Source organism: Trachypithecus francoisi, unplaced genomic scaffold (assembly GCF_009764315.1).
Source record: "Trachypithecus francoisi isolate TF-2019V2 unplaced genomic scaffold, Tfra_2.0 Lachesis_group1, whole genome shotgun sequence".
Classification (NCBI taxonomy): Eukaryota; Metazoa; Chordata; class Mammalia; order Primates; family Cercopithecidae; genus Trachypithecus; species Trachypithecus francoisi.
In genome coordinates this window covers 116,134,345-116,153,808 of record NW_022681454.1, presented here as the reverse complement: position 1 = coordinate 116,153,808, position 19,464 = coordinate 116,134,345, and the positions used below count along the sequence as shown (strand labels likewise).

Genomic DNA, 19,464 nt, shown 5'->3' with positions numbered 1-19,464 from the left:
CAGCAGGAAAAGTTAAATAGACAACCAGATACATCAAATCAAACTCTTGAAATACATGACCAGTTTCTAAATTAAAAAGAATTTTACATTCACAAAGCAGAGAAAGGTTTTAGTTTAGAGGACTTTTTCAGAAGTCAAGGCTGAGGACTGATAGGGAGGGCCTCCAGAGACCATCTCACTAATTCATCTCTCTGGTATCCAGAGGTTTATTGTCTCCATTGGCACCTATTCGTAGGCAGAAAATAATCCTGAAGGTAGATTTATTTTCAAGTTTTGTAATGCTAAACAATAAACCTAGTCATTACCCAATATGTCACCTATCTTTACTAAGGAACTACTTAACAGATTTGAGATGATGGGTGAATAATATATAAAATATTTAGAAATTATGGCAAGTTATTGAATCATTAGTTTAATTATTAAAATATGAAAGGAAAGTATTTTAATATTAAAAGATTATCTAAAATTATAGATTCTACAATTTCTTGGGCACTTGATCTTTTTAATCAAATTCAATTAATCAAAACTTAATAGAGCCACTTCAAATGGGAAATTATTGCCCTAAAGAGACTAAGGTTTAAATGTTCTTAGGGTTAAAGGTATTTTTAGAAATAAATTAATCTTTCATGAAGCCAACGTGGATTATAAATTCAGAGAAAATCTCACTTTGTCAAAACGCTTTGTAATCTAGAAATCAAAATAAGCATGTGGAATATTTTTATAACCAAAAAGTTACAATACAGTCCCTCTCTATTTTCTGAAGCACTAGATTAGCTCTGCCAGTGTTTTCAGCAGTCACATTATTCTCCCATACATGTCCAGTTTTGGTGTCTTCTATGTAGAAAATACGTTAACTTACTTTTCAGAGACAACATCGAGAGACAGTTAAAGAAGCAGATAATTCCATAATCAAAATCTTTACTCTCTGATATAGCTGAAACAATATTGCTTTGAGTTGTATTCTGGCCCCAGATAATATTTCTAGGAGAAAAACACAAGATTTTTGGGGTCATCAAAGACAGAAGAGCTCACATGTAAGTCTTCTACATCTCAGAGTTTTGCTACTTAAAGATAACCTAAACCCTATCCATCCATGTTTTTATGAAGGAGGTTGTTAACCTGAAGGTTTAAATAACTGAATGAATAATCTAAATGTTAGATCTTAAAATGTATTTTATTTATGAATTATATACATAATACCTTTTACTATTTATAGTTTATATTCAGTACCTCTTTTAAAAAGAAATGCATGGGTCGGGCGCAGTGGCTCAAGCCTGTAATCCCAGCACTTTGGGAAGCTGAGGCGGGCGGATCACGAGGTCAGGAGATCAAGACCATCCTGGCTAACATTGTGAAACCCCGTCTCTACTAAAAATACAAAAAATTAGCTGGGCATGGTGGCGGGTGCCTGTGGTCCCAGCTACTCAGGAGGTTGAGGCAGGAGAATGGCAAGAACATGGGAGGCAGAGCTGTCCGTGAGCCGAGATAGCGCCACTGCACTCCAGCCAGGGTGACAGAACAAGACTCCATCTCAAAAAAAAACAACAAAAAAATGCATGTTATGCTTTCAATCTCAAATAGAGAAGACCAAATCAATCTTTTAGCTCTTACTCTTACTCTTGCCTTTTTCATGGTTCCTTCTACCTAGGACTGATCTGTATGATACTCTGAAGCTCATTCAAAATTATCATACCCTTTGGCACTGAGACCATCTGATGGGCACCTGACCTAGTCTGGGGAGCCAAAGGCAACTTCCCTTAGGAAAAGACATTTGAACAGAGATCTGAGTAGTAAGTCCTAGATTTAACAAGTAGGATGAAACTAGATTAGGAAGACTGTTGCAGATAGAAAGAACAGCGCTAAGAACACAAAAATCAGGAAAAGAGTAGCACAGAATGAACCTGATCACTGGTGCCAAAGGCCACTGTGATGGGCTTTGTAGACCCTGTTAGTGAAAATTGGACTTGGGGTGGGGAGTGAGAAGGATGATGAGAGGACTGGTACATTTCTCATCTTCTAAGAAAAGTAGACAAAAACATTTTTAACTTTGATTTTTGAGTAACTATTATCTATTTGAGAAGGGTTTTGAAAAAAATTAAAAGAAATCATTCACACATTCTGAAATGTCAGTGAATTTATACGAATGATAAGGAAATCAGTAAATGTGGCAGTAAGAAGAGAAATGTATAATACAGCCAGGTAGCATAACCATAAAAAGAGCAGGAGTATTGCCTGGAAATGGCAACAGTAAACATGAATAACGATCCCACTCTAGGCCCCTACACAGGGGAGACATAATAAATAGCTTCAGCAAGAGGGCTGCTGGGAAAGCATTATCTTCAGACAAGGCAAAGGTCAGGTGAGACAGTAGAGATAACATTTGAAGTCATTGAAAAAGTAGGAGATGCTTATGGTCATAGAAAATGAGTTCCCCAAAAGAGGGATTTTGAAGGAAAAGATGAACTAGATGAACAAATAAGAGTTAAAGACATATAGAGAAAATATGATCGTATCATGTTTCCATGGAGACGGTTTCATAGGGATGGGGAAGGCAGAGATTAAAGTTTGGCTTTTTTTAGTGAGAATGACTATAGGAAGTGTGGTAGAATTAGTCTACTCGTGCTCTCTCCAACCACACTTCGCTACAATTTTTCCACCCACATGAACTTAGCTTCGATCTCCACAGTCCAGTGAAACTACTCTCTAAATTCACCAATGACTTCCATGCTGCTCAGCCCAGTGGACAGACTTTACATAATCTCACCATCAGCAACCTTAAGCATATTTGACCCTGCTCACTTTCCTTTTGTGTGTCCCTACACTCATACATTCCACATTGTTCCATGGCTGCTATTTTTCAGTCTCCTTTACTGACTTCTCTTACCCTTCTATGAGGCTTTTTTCTCTTTTTCACCCTCTTTCTGGATAACATCAACTAATTTCATGAGTTTAAATACCATTGTAATGATCCCCAAATTTATATTTCCAGCCCAGACTTTTCCTCTGAATTTGAGTTACATTTATTCAACAGCTTACTTGACATCTGTATTTGGATGTCTAAAAAGCATTTTAAAATTAAATGATTCTCCAATTCCTTCCACTTCCATCCTGCCTCTACCATCACAATACTGTTAGTAGGACAAATAACTGAAATGAAAAACTAGTAAGTATGAAAGGCACACTCTCTGTCTCTTCTTGATTTTAACGAGATAGATTTATTTGCTTTATTATAGTTATTATTGATTTTATCTATTATTGTTTCTGTATGAGTCGAATAAGATTAACATCTCACAATAGTACTGCTTGGTGACTTAGTAAACTAGAGCCACATTGAGCTTGCATCATTTGGTTTGATTCTTGCTCCATTTTGATTGCTATGTTTTATTTTGTTATCATTATTCATCTTTTTTTGAAAGAAATCTTGTCTTTGTATAATTTCTTTCACCTTTTTTCTGGAGAATTATCCTTTATAGCAGCAATTTAGAGAGATGGTTAAGCTTGTGGACTCCAGAGCCACACTGTCTAGATATTCAGCCCAGTTTCACATCTTTTCAGCCAAATGACTTGTCTCAGTTTCTTCATCTATGAAATGGAGGTGATGGTGTTATTATCTACCTTGTGAAGATGATTTATTACATACAAAGCTCATAAAATGGTTTCTGACACAGTAAGTTGTCATAACTTATATTATTTATTACTGTTACTCAACTAACTGTACCATTGTTTCTGATACGCCAGAGAAGGAGAAAGCCTGTGCTATCACCCACTTCAGTTGTTTTCAACTGAATACTATTTTCATTATTAACATTATTTTTACCTCACTCTTATATCTATGGTTTCTGAGGGAAAATTTAATAAACTGATCTTTTCAAAAAGGCAGACTATGGTGAGAAACAGCAAACCCGTTAAATAAAACCTCTTAGCCCACTTTATTTATTTTAGTTTCATTTTTAAAGCCAAAAATGCTCAGGTTTTAACATAGTATTCTTGTTAGAATTGGTCATCATACAAGCTTTAAACATTCATATTAAACTCAACTGAAAACAGAAATTACAGGGCAGTCTTGAAAACATAAACTTATCTTCTATCAAGTAAGGTCCAAGGAACATATTAAGCAATGCTAGGCTCAGGTACCATTTTAAAATAGTTTTGGCACAACAATTGGAAAAATTGAGAGCTCAGAACTAACTGTGTCACATATAATGCCAGTAAGCTTTTATTTTGCCTAAGTGCATAGATGATAATCACGGATTGTTTTAATAAGAATTGCATAAAAGAAAACCATAATAGTTCTTCTAAGGGTTTATAAAATTTTGCTGGCTTTAAAAATGGCATGGAAGTGGTTCTCTGGATTATCTATGAATCAATTATTAAACTATGAAATACAAGTAATTTGAGTATGATGCCCTTCAACCTTGATAGCTTTTCCTTTTTAAGATGAATGCAAAATAATGTTAGTGCTTTCATCAGACATATAAGGAGTACCCAAAGCAAGTACAGTCTTATTGTAGGTTTTACTGCATTTACAACTGTGATAAAGATACAAGTTTTTCTTATGAAGGCAATAAGCAATTAGAAGAGAAGATTTGAAAATGTTTAAAAGTACTATGGGCAGGGCACAGTGGCAAGCACCTGTATTCTTAGCTACTTGGAAGATGAGGTGTGAAGATCTTTACAGCCCAGGAGTTCGAGGCTTCAGTCAGCCGTCATTGCCGCACTGCACTCCAGCTTGGGTGACAGAGTGAGACCTTGTCTCAAAAATAAAATAAAATAAAGGAATAGGTACTGTGTGGATACCACCAGTATTGTGGCTACATTTCATTAGGCTGATTAGTAGTCACCACTAAATGTAATAATTCTGGCAAAGATAATTTGCTTGTTGTCATGAAAATATTCTGCATTCATCAAAATAGCTAATTATTAAAATATATAAAAAGACAACATGAAATTGACTAGATATATTTTAATTTTACATACTTGAATTGCCATAGTAATTATTCTCCTCACAGTAAAATGATGGGACAGGGCTTCACCTATCACCTTATGAAGTAAAGGAAAAAAAAACTTCTGAGTTTAAAGAGTAGTTTTAGTAGACACCTCCAATTTCAATGTTTCAAAAAACTTCACTATAACTGCATGTTAAAATGACAGAAATTCACAAGAAGAGATGTGACAACAGTAACAAATTTTTGGAACCAAAAAATACATACTACAAGAATGCTTCTTCCAAAATCTGTGGTAAACAAATATATACCATGGAATACTACCCAATAATTAAAAAGAACAAACTACTGATACATGCAACAAAGAGATGAAATTGATAAATATGCTAATAACAAAGCCATTTTAAAGATCTGCATATCGTATAATTACATGTATACAAATTTTTATAATAGACAAACTATGGAGTCAGAAAACAGATCAGTAGTTGTCTGATGCTGGGGGTAAAAGAAAAGATTGACTGCAAATGCGCAGAGCTAACTTACAAGATAAAAGCAGCAAGTCAGAAAAGGCTACATAAGGTATGATTCCAACTATGTAACATCCTGGAAAAGGTAAAGCTGTAGAGACAGTAAAAAGATCACTGGTTATCAGGGGTTCAAAGGATTGGAGATAGTTTGGTAATTTTTCTATTTATAAACAAAAAGAGGTGCCGGGCGTGGTGGCTCACGCCTGTAATCCCAGCACTTTGGGAGGCCGAGGTGGGTGGATAACCTGAGGTAAGGAATTCAAGACCAGCCTGACCAACATGGTGAAACCCAGGCTCGACTAAAAATACAAAAATTAGCTGGGAGTGGTGGCGTGCGTCTGTAATTCCAGCTACTCAGGAGGCTGATGCAGGAGAATTGCTTGAACCCGGGAGGCAGAGGTTGTAGTGAGCCAAGACTGTGCCACTACACTCCAGCCTGGGTGAGAGAGTGAGACTCTGTCTCAAAAAAATAAATAAATAAAAATAAAAAGAGGGTTGGAGAAGGGATGAATAGGTGAAGCACAGACAATTTTTAGGATGCTGAAACTATTCTGCATTGAACCATTATGGTATTAATACATATATGACATCATTTTTCACATTTTTCACATTTTCCAAAACTCATAAAACTGTACAATGGAAAGATTGAAACTTAATGTAAACTATGAGCTTCAAATAATAATAACTTAGCAGTTTTGTTCATGAATTGTAACAAATGTGCCACACTAATGCAAGATATTAATAATAAGGGAAACTGTATACAGGGTGGGGTGGGGGCAGGGGAAAGCAGGTATATGGAACTTGATGCTACTACTCGTTATTATACCCTTAAATTTTCTGTAAATCTAAAACTGTACAAAAAAAGGAAATGCTTTGAATATTCTGATTTTTTAGTTTTTCCAATAATAACCATAAAATAAAAGAATTTCAGATCTAAGAGGTGTCCTTTCTTTTCTGGGCCAAAAGAATAAATGTGCACATTTCCCTCCTGCTGCCATCAAATCTGTTTTCCTTTTCCTCATAGCAAATCTTCTTAAAAGAATTAACTATACTCAGTGTCTCCATCTTTTCCTCTCTATCTTATGTAAAATGATTTCACATTTATTATTCCCAAAGAAGGCAATCAATGGCCTTCTTCCAATGGATGCTTTTCAGTGCTGATCTTATTTTAATTTATGCAGCATTTTTGTATTTTTCTCAGTGCTTTCAGGGATAAATAAAATAGAGTAGAATGTATAAATTTTAAATATGTCTCTACAGTTTTTTAATATATGTACTCACCTCTGTGACAACCAACCCAGTCAACATTTTCACCACAGCAGAACATTCTCTGTGGTCCTTTTTCAATCTCCTTTCCCAAAAGTCTGACTTCTATCATCATTGATTTGATTTTCCTGTTCTAGAACTTTATATAAGGAGAGTCATACAATATGTACTTTTTCATGCCTAGCTTCTTTCGCTCAAAGCAGATATACTACTATGAGAGAGTTAACAAAAATAAACAGAAGCCTAGGATCCCTGAGGCCCAGAAAAGCTGTCCAGCATGGATGGAGTCTAGAATGCTCATGCCCCACATCACACTGTAGCCAAGAGTCCCCAAAAGCACTTCTCTCTGGGTTTGTGGACCCTGCGTACTACTTGGCTTGCTGACCACAAGTACTGCAGAGCATCCTATTCTAGGAGGATGATATGGTTTGACTCTGTGTCCCCACACAAATCTCATTTTGTAGTTCCCATAATTCCCACATGTTGTGGGAAGGACCTGGCAGGAGATGATTGAATCATAGGGACAGGTGTTTCCCATGCTGTTCTCATGATAGTGAATTGGTCTCACAAGATCTGATGGTTTTAAAGATGGGAGTTTCTCTGCACAAACTCTCTCTTTGCCTGCTGCCATCCACATAAGATGTGACTTGCTCTCTCCTTGACTTCTGCCATGGTTGTGAGGCCTCTCCAGTCATGTGGAACTACAAGTCCAGTTAAGTCTCTTTCTTTTGTAAATTGCCCAGTTTCATGTATGTCTTTATCAGCAGCATGAAAATGGACTAATACAGTAAATTTCTACCAGTACAGTGGGGGGCTGCTGAAAAGACACCCAAAAATGTGGAAGCAACTTTGGAACTAGGTAACAGGCAAAGGTTGGAACAGTTTGGAGTGCTCAGAAGAAGACAGAAAAATGTGGGAGAAAATTTGGAACTTTCTAGAGACTTGTTGAATGGCTTTGACCAAAAGCCAAATAGCAATATGGACAATAAGGTCCAGGCTGAGGTGTCTCAGATGGAGATGAGGAACTTGTTGGGAACTGGAGTAAAGGTGATCTTTGTTATGTTTTAGCAAAGAGACTGGTGGCGTTTTGCCCCTGCCCTAAAGATCTGTGGAACGTCGAACTTGGGAGAGATGACTTAGGGTATCTGATTGAAGAAATTTCTAAGCAGCAAAGTATTCAAGAGTTGACTTGGATGCTGTTAAAGGCATTCAGTTTTATAAGGGAAGCAGAGCAGAAAAGCTTGGAAAATTTGCAGCCTGGCAATGTGATAGGAAAGAAAAACCCATTTCCTGAGGAGAAATTCATGCTGGCTGCAAAAATTTGCATAAGTTATGAGGAAAATGTTAGTCCCCAAGACAATGGTGAAAATGTCTCCAGGGCATGTCAGAGGTCTTCATGGCAGCCCATCTTATCACAGGCCTGGAGGCCTAGGAGTAAATGGTTTCATGGTGCCCTGCGTCCCAGCTGCTCCAGTCGTGGCTGCAAGGGGCCAATATAGAGCTTGGATCATGGCTTCAGAGGGTCCAAGCCCTAAGCCTTGTCAGTTTCCACATGGTGTTGAGCCTGTGAGTGCACAGAATTCAAGAATTGAGGATTAGGAACCACTGCCTAGATTTCAGAGAATGTATGGAAATGCCTGAATGCCCAGGCAGAAGTTTGCTGCAGGGACAGGGCTCTCAGGGAGAATCTCTGCTAGGGCAGTGCAGAAGGGAAATGTGGGATCCGTGCCCCACTGGGGCACCACCTAGTTGGGCTATGAGAAAAGGACCACCGTCTTCTAGACCCCAAAATGGTAGATCCACTGACAGCTTCCATCATGTGCTTGGAAAAGCCTCACTCAATGTCAGCCTATGAAAGCAGCCAGGAGGGAGGCTGTACCCTGCAAAGCCACAGGGATAGCGGCTGCTCAAGACCATGGGAACCCACCTCTTGTATCAGTGTGACCTGGATGTGAGACATGGAGTCAAAGGAGATCATTTTGGAGCTTTAAGATTTGACTGCCCCACTAGATTTCTGACTTGCATGGGGCCTGTAGCCCCTTTGTTTGGGCCAATTTCTCCCATTTGGAATAGCTATATTTAACCAATGGCTGTACCCCCATTGAATTTAGAAAGTAATTAACTTGCTTTTGATTTTATGGGTTCATAGGCAGAAGGGATGTGCTTTGTCTTGGATGAGACTTTGGACTATGGACTTTTGAGTTAATGCTGAAATGAGTTAGACTCTAGAGGACTGTTGGGAAGGCATGATTGATTTTGAAATGTGAGGACATGAGATTTGGGAGGGACCAGGGACAGAATGATATGGTTTGGCTCTGTGTCCCCACACAAATCTCATCTTGTAGCTTCCATAATTCCCACATATTGTGGGAGGGGCCCGGTGGGAGATGACTGAATCATGGAGACAGGTCTTTCCTGTGCTGTTCTCATGATAGCGAATGGGTCTCACGAGATCTGATGGTTTTAAATATGGGTGTTTCTCTGTACAAGCTCTCTCTTTGCCTGCTGCCATCCACATAAGACGTGACTTGCTCCTCCTTGCCTTCAACCATGATTGCAAAGTCTCCCCAGCCATGTAGAACTGTAAGTCCAATTAAACCTCTTTCTTTGTTAAGTTGTCCAGTCTCAGGTATGTCTTTATCAGCAGCATGAAAACGGATTAATGCAGAGGATCAAAGACATAGGCTGGATTTTTTCCAGACGTTTCATTCTTATCCTAGGATGTTGTGTTCTCGGGACATTCAGCAGGAGAACTGCAAGCAACAGGAGGAAGAACTGGGTCAGCCAAGGCCACCCAGGGACCTGTTCTCTTGCACCTGCCAACTTTGGTTTCAGGGTTCTCTGGTCTCATAAAGCTAGTTGGAAAGCATTTTCTCTTGCTGTATATTCTGAAAGAGCTTGCATAGGATGTATTGCGTCTTCCTTTATTGTTTGGTAGACTTCATTAGTAAAGCCATCTGGACCCAGACTTTTCTTTGTGGAAATGTTTTTAATTGTAGATTCAACTTTATTAACAGGTATGGGACTTCTATAGTTTCTATTTATTTTTGGATTCATTTCAAAAAATTGTATTTGTCAAGAAATATATACATTTCTCCCAAGTTGTCAAACTTATTGGAGTAAAATTGTTTGTAATACCCCCTGTTTATTCTTATTCTTTAAATCTATAGTCATGTATCTCATTTTATTGCTGATATTGATAATTTATATTTTTTACTTTTTCTTAATTGGTCTTGCTAGGGGATTACAAGTTTGTATTAATCTTTTCAAAGAGTTGACTTCTGGATTTGTTTGTTTTCTCTATTGTTCATCTGTTTTCTATTTCACTGATTGCTGTTCTCATCACTGTCATTTCCTCTTCTACAATCATGGAGTTTAATTTGCTCTTTTCTATCTGGCTTTCTGAAGTGGATGATTACATTTTCTAAATAAAATTATTTTTCTTTCTAATATTTGCATGTAGTATTAAAATGTCTTCTCTTATCAAGGCTTTAGCTGCACACCACAAATTTTGATATGTTGTATTTTCATCTTTGTTTGATCCAAAATATTTTTAAATTTCCCTTATGATGTCTCCTATCAGTTATTTTAAAAGTTATTTCTTAATTTTCAAATATTTGGGGATTTCCTAGTTATTAAACTCTAATTTCTAGTTTAATTTTATTTAAGTCAGAGGACACACTGCCTGATTTGAATCCTTTGAAATATTTTGCAACTTAATTTGTGGCCCAGTTTATGCTTATTTTGGAGAGTGTTTTAAATGCATTGAAAAATAACATGTATCCTGTAATTACTATGTTGTTCTATACATTTCAATTTCATCAAGCTGCTTGATAGTATTATTCAAATGTGTCATATACTAATTGATATTTTTATATGCTTCATTTACAGATTTCTGAGCGAGGAGTGTTAAAATCTTCAGCTGTGATTATGAATTTGTCTATTATCCCTTTTATTTCTGTTTCATTTTGTCTCAAATATTTTGAATCTATGTTACTAGGGGCATTTGCATTTAGAATTATTGTGTTTTCCTAATGAATTGACCCTTTGGTTATTATGAAATGTTTTCTTTATTTCTGGTAATACTTATTGGCTTGAAGTCCACTTTATCTGATATTAACATAGCTACATTAATCTTTTTATTATAAACTTCCCAATCCTTTTATTTCCAAACTCTTTGCATTTTTATATTTGAAGGCTAGATAATGTCAGGCTGGATTATAAAAGAACATCCAATTATAAACTGCTTTGTTGATTCTTGTTTTTAAATTAAATCCAAGCTGGTATTTTCTGTACTTTAGAGTTTTTATTCTATTAATATTTAATGTAATTACTGATATGGTTAAATTTGTGTTTTCCACCTTTCTGGCTGATTTCCATTTGTCCTTTCTCTTTTTCTTTGCTCCACATTTCATGGCTTTTTATGTATTATTTGAGTAGTTTTAGTATACCATTTTATCTATTCTGTTGGCTTCTTCCTTGTGTATTGCTTCTAAGTGATTACTTAGAAATTACAATATTGGTTCTTATTTTATCACAGTGAACCCCAAGTTAATAGTATACAACTTCAAAAACAACGTAAGGACCTTATATATGTCTCCTTTACCATTGCGCTATTGTTATATAGTTTACTTCTTTATTATTTTAAATTCCACAATGCATTGTTACTGTATTTGCTTTAAACAGGTAGAGAAAAATGTTTAAATGTTTTAAAATATTCAGCCACATATTTACCCTTTTTTGTGCTCTCCATTTTCTTTATGGAGATCCAGTCTTCCGTCTGGGCTTACTTCTTTTCATCTTAAAGGAACTTCCTTAATTTTTGTTGTTCACGTTTTCCTGCTAGTGATGAATAATTTCGTGTTTTGCTCTCTGAAAACATTTTCATTTCACCTGCAAATTGACCAACATTTTTATTAGATAAAGAAGTGTGTATTGAGTTTCTTTTAGCATTTTAAGGTTATTCCATTGTCTTCTGGCTTCCCTCATTATTTGTAACTAGTCATTTCTTATTCATACCTAAGGTTGTTTGTAAGGTTTTTCTCTTTATCATTGGTTTTAAATAGTTTGACTATGGAGTACCCAGGCAAGCTTTTCTTTGTAATTACTCTGCCTGTTGTTCACTAAGCCTTTTAGTTCTATGATTTTGGATTTTTAACCAGCTGCTTTCTAAAAAATTTAAAATTTAAAATTGTTTACAATTTATTGGCTAGTCTCTGTCTCCCTCTGTGTGTGTGTATATATATATATATTTCTACCTCAGTCTCCATTTTCTCTCCTGGGATGCCAATTACATGCATGCTAGACTGTCAATGTTTTCTTTCAGATATTTGCTTTTCTGTTCAGTTCTGTTAAAATGATAATTTTAAAATTAAAATTAAAAAGATACTTTAAAAATTTCTTTTTATATACTTCAGTTTTATTGTTTCTATTGGCCTGTCACTAATAATTTCTTCTGTTTAATTCAGTCTGCTATTAATCCAATCCAATAAATTCTGCATTGCAGATATTCTTAAATTAATATATTTTTGAGGGCAACTTTAGGTAAACAGCAAATGTGATCTTATTCTTCAAAATTCCCATAGAAGAAAATTGATGGGAAGGTAGGGCTCTTACATTTCTTTCAGATTTTGATCCATTATGTCAGCCTAGCTTGACTGTTTTCCCTTTGTCCTAACAACTTTCTTTGTCAAATTGTTGGGACAATGGGAAAACAGATCCCCAGACTACCCTCAGAATGCAAGTGGCCATTGACTTGTGATAATCTAGAAAAGTTTATCTAACTTTGGAATTCAGTTTCTTTAGAGTTATTTGATTCTACAACTCTTTGATGACTTAAAATACAAACATTGTGTTAGTACGTTCTCACGCTGGGTTATGAAGAACTACCCAAGACTGGGCAAGTTATAAAAGAAAGAGGTTTAATTGATTCAGAGTTCCACAGGGCTGAGGAGGCCTCAGAAAACTTACAATCATGGCAAAAGCGGAAGCAAACACATCGTTCTTCACATGGTGGGAGGAGAGAGAAGTGCCGAGCAAAAGGGGGAAAAGCCCCTTATAAAACCATCACATCTTGTGAGAACTCACTCACTATCATGAGAACAGTATGGGGGTAACCACCCCCATGACTCAGTTACCTCCCACCAGGTCCCTCCCATGACACATGGGGATTATGGGAACTAGAATTCAAAATGAGATTTGGGTAGGGGCACAGCCAAACCATATCAAACATTATTTTTAGTTCACCCATAGATAAATGAAATCAATGATCTTTTCAACCTTCTATAACCTAACCAGAAATATAAAACAGTGACCCATCTTCATCTTTTTCCTTGGCATTCAAGATGTCATAATATCAAATTTCCCTTCTCTCTTATTGTGAACTCCTTTTCTTCCTTTTTTCTAAATGCTGGCATCCCTCAGAGCTCTTTCCTCTGTCCTATTCTTTCTCATTACATTTTCTCTCTCAGGATGACCTTATCCAATCTCTTCCATATGTTAGTGATCCCAAAATCTATTTCTTGCCTAAGCTCAAGGGACCACATAAAAGCTTTAGGCCTTTTGAAATTTAAAATAGGTTTTAAGATTAAAGACTTTAAAAACAAAGAACAAATGGCTTCAGTTTCTAAAGAAAAGAGCAAGATTTTAAGGCAGAAGTGTTTATTTTGAAACAAACAAAAAAAACACACAGTAATTGACAACCGTATGTTTAAAAATTTCATTATAATTTGCAGCCTAAGGAAGAACTTACAAATTTTATTCATCATCGATGATTCACAAATACAATTTTCTTTCAAGAGAGAATCATAATTTTATAGATGAAAAAGTAAGGTCTTATAGTGGTGAAGCTGTCCTTGTAAATAGCTTCCAAAAAACACAATCAAAAATTATAATTGGCTAATGAAACTATAAATGCTTTGGCAACACTTAGATTGATCACTCCAATTTACTACTTTCTTAGAGGAAACAAATATTGTGAATATAAAATAATACTATATTGTTAGACTAGAAACATACTTGTTATTAGACCTGCCATCATGTTTAGATCCTAATATACACTAATGTTTAGTGTTATAGAAAAAGAACTTTTGCAATTTCTTACTATCATCTGTGGAGCTCAAATCAACTCTGCAATAAAGCTTCCCATTCATCAAATAATTTCATCTCTCTTGCAGATTAAAATTATTGAACATTCAAAAAATTTTTTAAATGTGGTATAAATGCCTTATACATATTACAGACGAATTATTAAAAACAAAACACATGCCACCCCAGCTTTTAAAAGGGTTATATTTCACAAGTTTGGTCAGTGAAAATACCAAAGCCAGATCACCCCTAATCTCATGTTCAAAACCATCCAAATAAAGCATAATAACCAAGTAAAAAAGTGGCCTGTTATGCAAACAGAGCTTCCGTACAAGTTTCCTAGACCGTCCTTCCAAATACAGTCAGAAATTCTGGAGCTACTACTCCACAGTTGTCTTTGTTTTCTCTTTATCATGCAAAATTACTTAAATCTCAATATGGCTAAAATACTAGTCTTGAATCCTGCAATATCCCTGAGATTGATTTTTTTTTTGAGACAGGGTCTCACTTTGTCACCCACGCTGGAGTGTAGTAGTAGTGCAATCTCGGCTCACTGCAACCTCAGACTCCTGGGCTCAAGCAATCTTCCCCCCTCAGTACCCCAAGTAACTGGGACTATAGGCACACGCCACCACATCCTGCTAATTTTTTGTATGTTTTGTAGAAACGTTTTGCCATGTTGCCAAGGCTGGTCTGGAACTCCTGAGCTAAAGTAATTGGCCTGCCTCGGCCTTCCAAAGTGCTGGGATTACAGGTATGAGCCACCACACCAGGACTGAGCCTGAACTTTTTAAACCATAAACATTTATAATCACTGAAAATTTCAGAATAACAAATGCACATTTTAATTTTAAAAAATTTTTATTCTTTTTTAACTTTTATTTTAGAATTGTGGCTACATGTACAGATTTTTAACAAAGGTATATTGCTTGATGCTCGGATTTGGAGTATGAATGAATCTGTCACCAAGTTAGTAACTATAATATCCAACAAGTATTTTTTTTAATTCCTCCCCTTACTCACTCCTCTAGTACTGTCCAGTGTCTTGTTTCCATCTTTGTGTCCACATGTACCCAATGCTTAGCTCCCGTATAAGTGAGAACATGTATTTGTTTTTCTGTTTTTGTGTTAGTTCACTTAGGATAATTTCCTCCAGCTGCATTCATGTTGCTGCAAAAAACATTATTTCATTCTTTTTATAGCTGTGTAGTATTCCGTGGTGCATATGTAGCATATTTTCCTTATCCAAGTCACTGTTGATGGGCACCTGAGTTTATTCCATGTTTCTGCTATTGTGAATAGTGACTTGCATACCTTACATTTACTTTAAAGTACATCAACATTGATGTGTGATATTATGTATGTGTTATTTAGTTTAAGTTATACCCTTAATTGATAATTCACTTTCCAGGGATGATCACCTAGTAGACATCAGAAAGTCCACACTTCAGAGAAATGTCCTGCAAGGACTTCAGCTATCTTTTTTTCTTGTCAGTGCTAGATTTTTGCCAAAGATAATGCACATAGGAAATGGGGCTTCATTTGTGAAAATCATGCTTGTATGAAAGCATAACGAATATTACAAATAGGTCCTTTTTGGTGACAGTAGTGGTATTCAAGATATGAATGTTGTCTAAAGGTTTAGAGATACCTCCCACCCTTGCATGAAAGGATCTTTGGACACAAAGCTTGAGAATTAGATCTTACTTGCACTGGGGTCCAGACGGTGCAGTGGAGAATTCTGTTTTCCTGATGCCAGATACAATATTAGCCAAATCTTGCCTCCAGATTATTGTTACAATTGTTTCAAGTAAACCTTTTAAGCAAGGTGGTCTTCAGGGCACTTGAAAAGACTGAGAGTGGGAATGTTACCAAATTTTCAGAAGATATTGTGCATACAGTTTTGTTCACACTTGGTAAACTGTGTTTGTTTAATAATTTGGTTTGAGATTTACATTTATTATAAACTAGTAATAATGTTGTGGAGAAATATATAAACTGCATCTCCCCAAAAACTTTTTGCAGCTACCAATATTTTCTAAAGGGACCTTAAGGGTTGCGCTATCTCAAGTCAGTTTGCATCAACGTCTGTCCATAAGCTCACAGTCCTATCCAGAATTCCTGCAATGGACACCTTCCTGGGACTCATTTCTTAAGCATCTTCTGGGAATTAGTGTATGGAGAGGCTCTATCAACTAAGCATCTCTTATGAAGGTGTAAAAGCTTTTAATAATTAAGGAAATGGCAGCATATTAAATAAGAATTCCAGGGGACTCCACAGCCTTTATTATTCACATAAACTATGACTAGATACATTATAAATATAGAAGAGACTAGTGAAAGAAGGACAGATCTGCACACAGCAGAGCTTTGCATTATAGGCCGTTTGGTTTCCAGGAATGTCCAAACTTAAGGACAAAATACCTGTATTGAAACACTTTCCTTACATAATAGATCATTCATGCCTTAAAGAAATTTAATAACTTACTGAAAGAAACCACTTGTTGGTTTTCTTAGAAATAAGCAGATTTTTCTTTAAGGCATTCAGCTTTCAGAAATCCACATTATGGTGCTTAGTCACATACATTTTCAGGTCATTTACTCATAGAAAGCCATTGATACACAACCTACAACCAGTGTTCTGCTTCCTCATACTGTACCTGAACGTTTTCCTCTAAGTTCCCAGTGTCATCTTGTCTCCAGATGGTAATTTCCCTCTGGTCCTCTTCCTTCTTAAGCCCTTTCCACACCGGTCTTTGAACAACTGGCTTATGATCACTAGCAGAAGTAAAAGAATAGAACAGAGAAAAAGAAAAACAAGACTCTTATTCAAGTACCAGAACCAAGAAAAATTCCAATTATAATGTCATTGTGTATAAATAGCACAATATTTAAGGCAATTTTTTAAAAGATTCCATATTGCTTTTGGTTGAAAGCAAAATAAATGAATTCGTATTACCATAGGTTTCAAAAAACGTTACTTGGGAGGATCCTAAGTATCTAACTGCATCAAAGGTAGAGTTTACTATTCAAGCTTCAAGAAAAAAAATAGAAGGGGCCTTAGTAGAAAGTGCTCATGGTCTCTCTATCTGCGTCACAATGCTATAAGTTACTTCATTTTGACTGCTTTTTTCCTCCTATATACCAACTCAAGATTCAGATTTCTAAATATTCATTTTGGCATTGCTGAAATTATTTTTCTATTCCTATTATCTGAGGATGAGGCATATTTTGTGCTGGGCAGACATGCTGAAGAGTATGCAGGGGGAGAGACAACATTCCTGTAGATGAATAAAATGAAGTGTATCTGCAAAGTGAAAAAAGAAAAATCATGAATTTACTGTGTACCATCTTGTCAATTATTTAAAATATATGATTAAAGAAAAAAACTACTCTGTTGATGTTTCAAGTCCGTGATTACAAACCTATAACATTTGAAGTTTATGTGGAGACATTTGCCATTATGAATTCAAGATAAAACTGATTGATGTGTGCTTTTGAGTCTTGAAAGGTTCAAGTCAAATCTTTAAGTATTTTTAAACACTGATGAAAGATCAAAGCAATGGAAAAGAGAATGTAACAAAGAATTTTTCATGCATTTTAAAAACAGATACTGAGTTTTACAATGGCTCTTGAGGAAATGCTGTAATGTTGATGAAATGGCAATTCAGGAAAGCTAAGTCAATTCCACAAATACTTGTTGAGTATTTCTAGTCTATGCAAGTCACTAAAGCCACACACAAATAAATGAAATCTGTCCCTGTCCTCAGGGAGCTTAAAATATAATGAGGAAGATAAACTAAAATTTCAGATAACTGTAATATCAGGTAATAAGACAAGAACCATAGAAAGTTATAAATAAAACAGGATATATTATACAAAAATAGAAGGAATAGATTATGAGTAACTAAAAGTATCCAGAAAGAACTTAGGAATGAGCATAATTTGAAAAAAGTTTAACAAGAAAAGTCAACACTTTCTGATTACCTACACTGTTTTGGAAGTCTGACATTCATCACCTCATTTAATTCTCAACACCATTCTTCGGAGTAAATATTATTGTACCAAAGTCTTGTACAAACGGAGACCCACCCTAGTTAAATAACTTGCCCAATGTCACCCAGTCGACAAGTGGTCCAGTTCTGCCTAATAATATACTCCCCACTGGTTCTTGGAGATGTGCCCTTGTAACATATGGTGGTGAAAAGACTCTGCTTTCAAGTAAAGATTTAGCAAAAACAACCTTGTCTTGGGTTCACTATAAAGAGATTTACAAAGGGAGAGCAAGAAAATGTAGATAAAGTAGATATGTTTTTGTCCTTTATCAAGATAAATTAAATTGGAAGAACTTCTAGTTAAATATGGTGGAGTAAAAAAAATACTGTCTTATTCCATTTAGGCTACCATAACAAAATACCATAGACTGGGCAGCTTATAAACAAAAGAAGTTTATTTTTAACTCTTCTAGAGCTTGGGAAGTCCAAGATCAAGGTACCAGCTGATTCAGTGTCTGACGTGAGCCTCTTTCCTTCATAGATAAATGTCTTCTCACTGCAAATTCACATGGCAGGAGCAAACGGGCTCTTTTTATTTTTCATAATAAGGAATGCTTAAGCATTCCCTTTTTCTCTACAGCCTCGTCAACATGTTATTGGACTTTTTAATAACAGACATTCTGACTGGCATGAGATGGTATCTCATTGTGGTTTTGATTTGCATCTCTCTGATGATTAGTGATGTGGAGCATTTTTTTCATATGTTTGGTGGCATTTGTATGTCTTCTTTTCAGAATTATCTGTTCATGTATTTTGTCCACTTTTTAATGGGCTTATTTGTTTTTCACCTGTTGATTATTTTAACTTCCTAATAGAGTCTGGATATTAGACCTTTATCAAGTGCATAGTTTGAAAGTATTTTCCCCTATTCAGTAGGTTGTCTGTTTACATGTTGTGTGGAAGCACCTAGTTTAATTAGGTCCCACTTAGCAATCTTTGTTTTTATTGCAACTGCTTTTGAGAATGTGGTTATAAATTCTTTGCCAAGGCTGATGTCCAAGAAAGTATTTTTTAGCTTTTTTCTAGGATTTTTTTCTAGCATTGTTTTAGGTCTTTACATTTAAGTATTTAATCCATGTTGAGTTAATTTTTCTATATGGTGATGTATAACAGTCAGTTTCATTCTTCTGCATATGGATAGCTAATTCTCCCAGCACCATTTACTGAATAGAAAGTCCTTTAACTATTGCTTATTTTTTTGACTTTGTCAAGGATCAGATAAATGTATGTGTATGGCTTTATTTCTGGGTTCTTTATTCTGTTCCATTTGTCTATATGTCTGTTTTTGTACTGGCACCATGCTCTTTTAGTAACTGTGACTTTGTAGTACAGTTTGAAGTTGGGTAATGTGATATCTCCCTCTAAAGGAACTAATTCTGTGTATGAATAAATCACCTCTAAAAAGACCCTACCTTCTAATACCATCATCTTAGAGGTTAGGGTTTCAACATATACATTTTGAGAGACACAAACTTCAGAATGTAGCAAGCACCTACCTATTGTTACCTTGACTCAAAACCCCCCAACAGATTTTTTTAAATAAGGGAGGGATTTCTGATTGTTGTATTGACAGTGCAATACCCTATC

General features: G+C 35.8%; 1 long non-coding RNA gene across 1 annotated transcript; it reads right to left on the bottom strand.

Moving 5' to 3' along the window:
- Window positions 1-864: 864 nt before the first annotated feature.
- LOC117084791 lies at window positions 865-16,897 on the bottom strand. The gene is made up of 4 exons (XR_004437667.1): window positions 16,483-16,897; window positions 15,530-15,675; window positions 11,471-11,629; window positions 865-981 (listed from the first exon to the last, which is right to left on the bottom strand). It is a non-coding gene; the product is annotated as an uncharacterized LOC117084791 (long non-coding RNA).
- Between the last annotated feature and the right edge of the window lie 2,567 nt (window positions 16,898-19,464).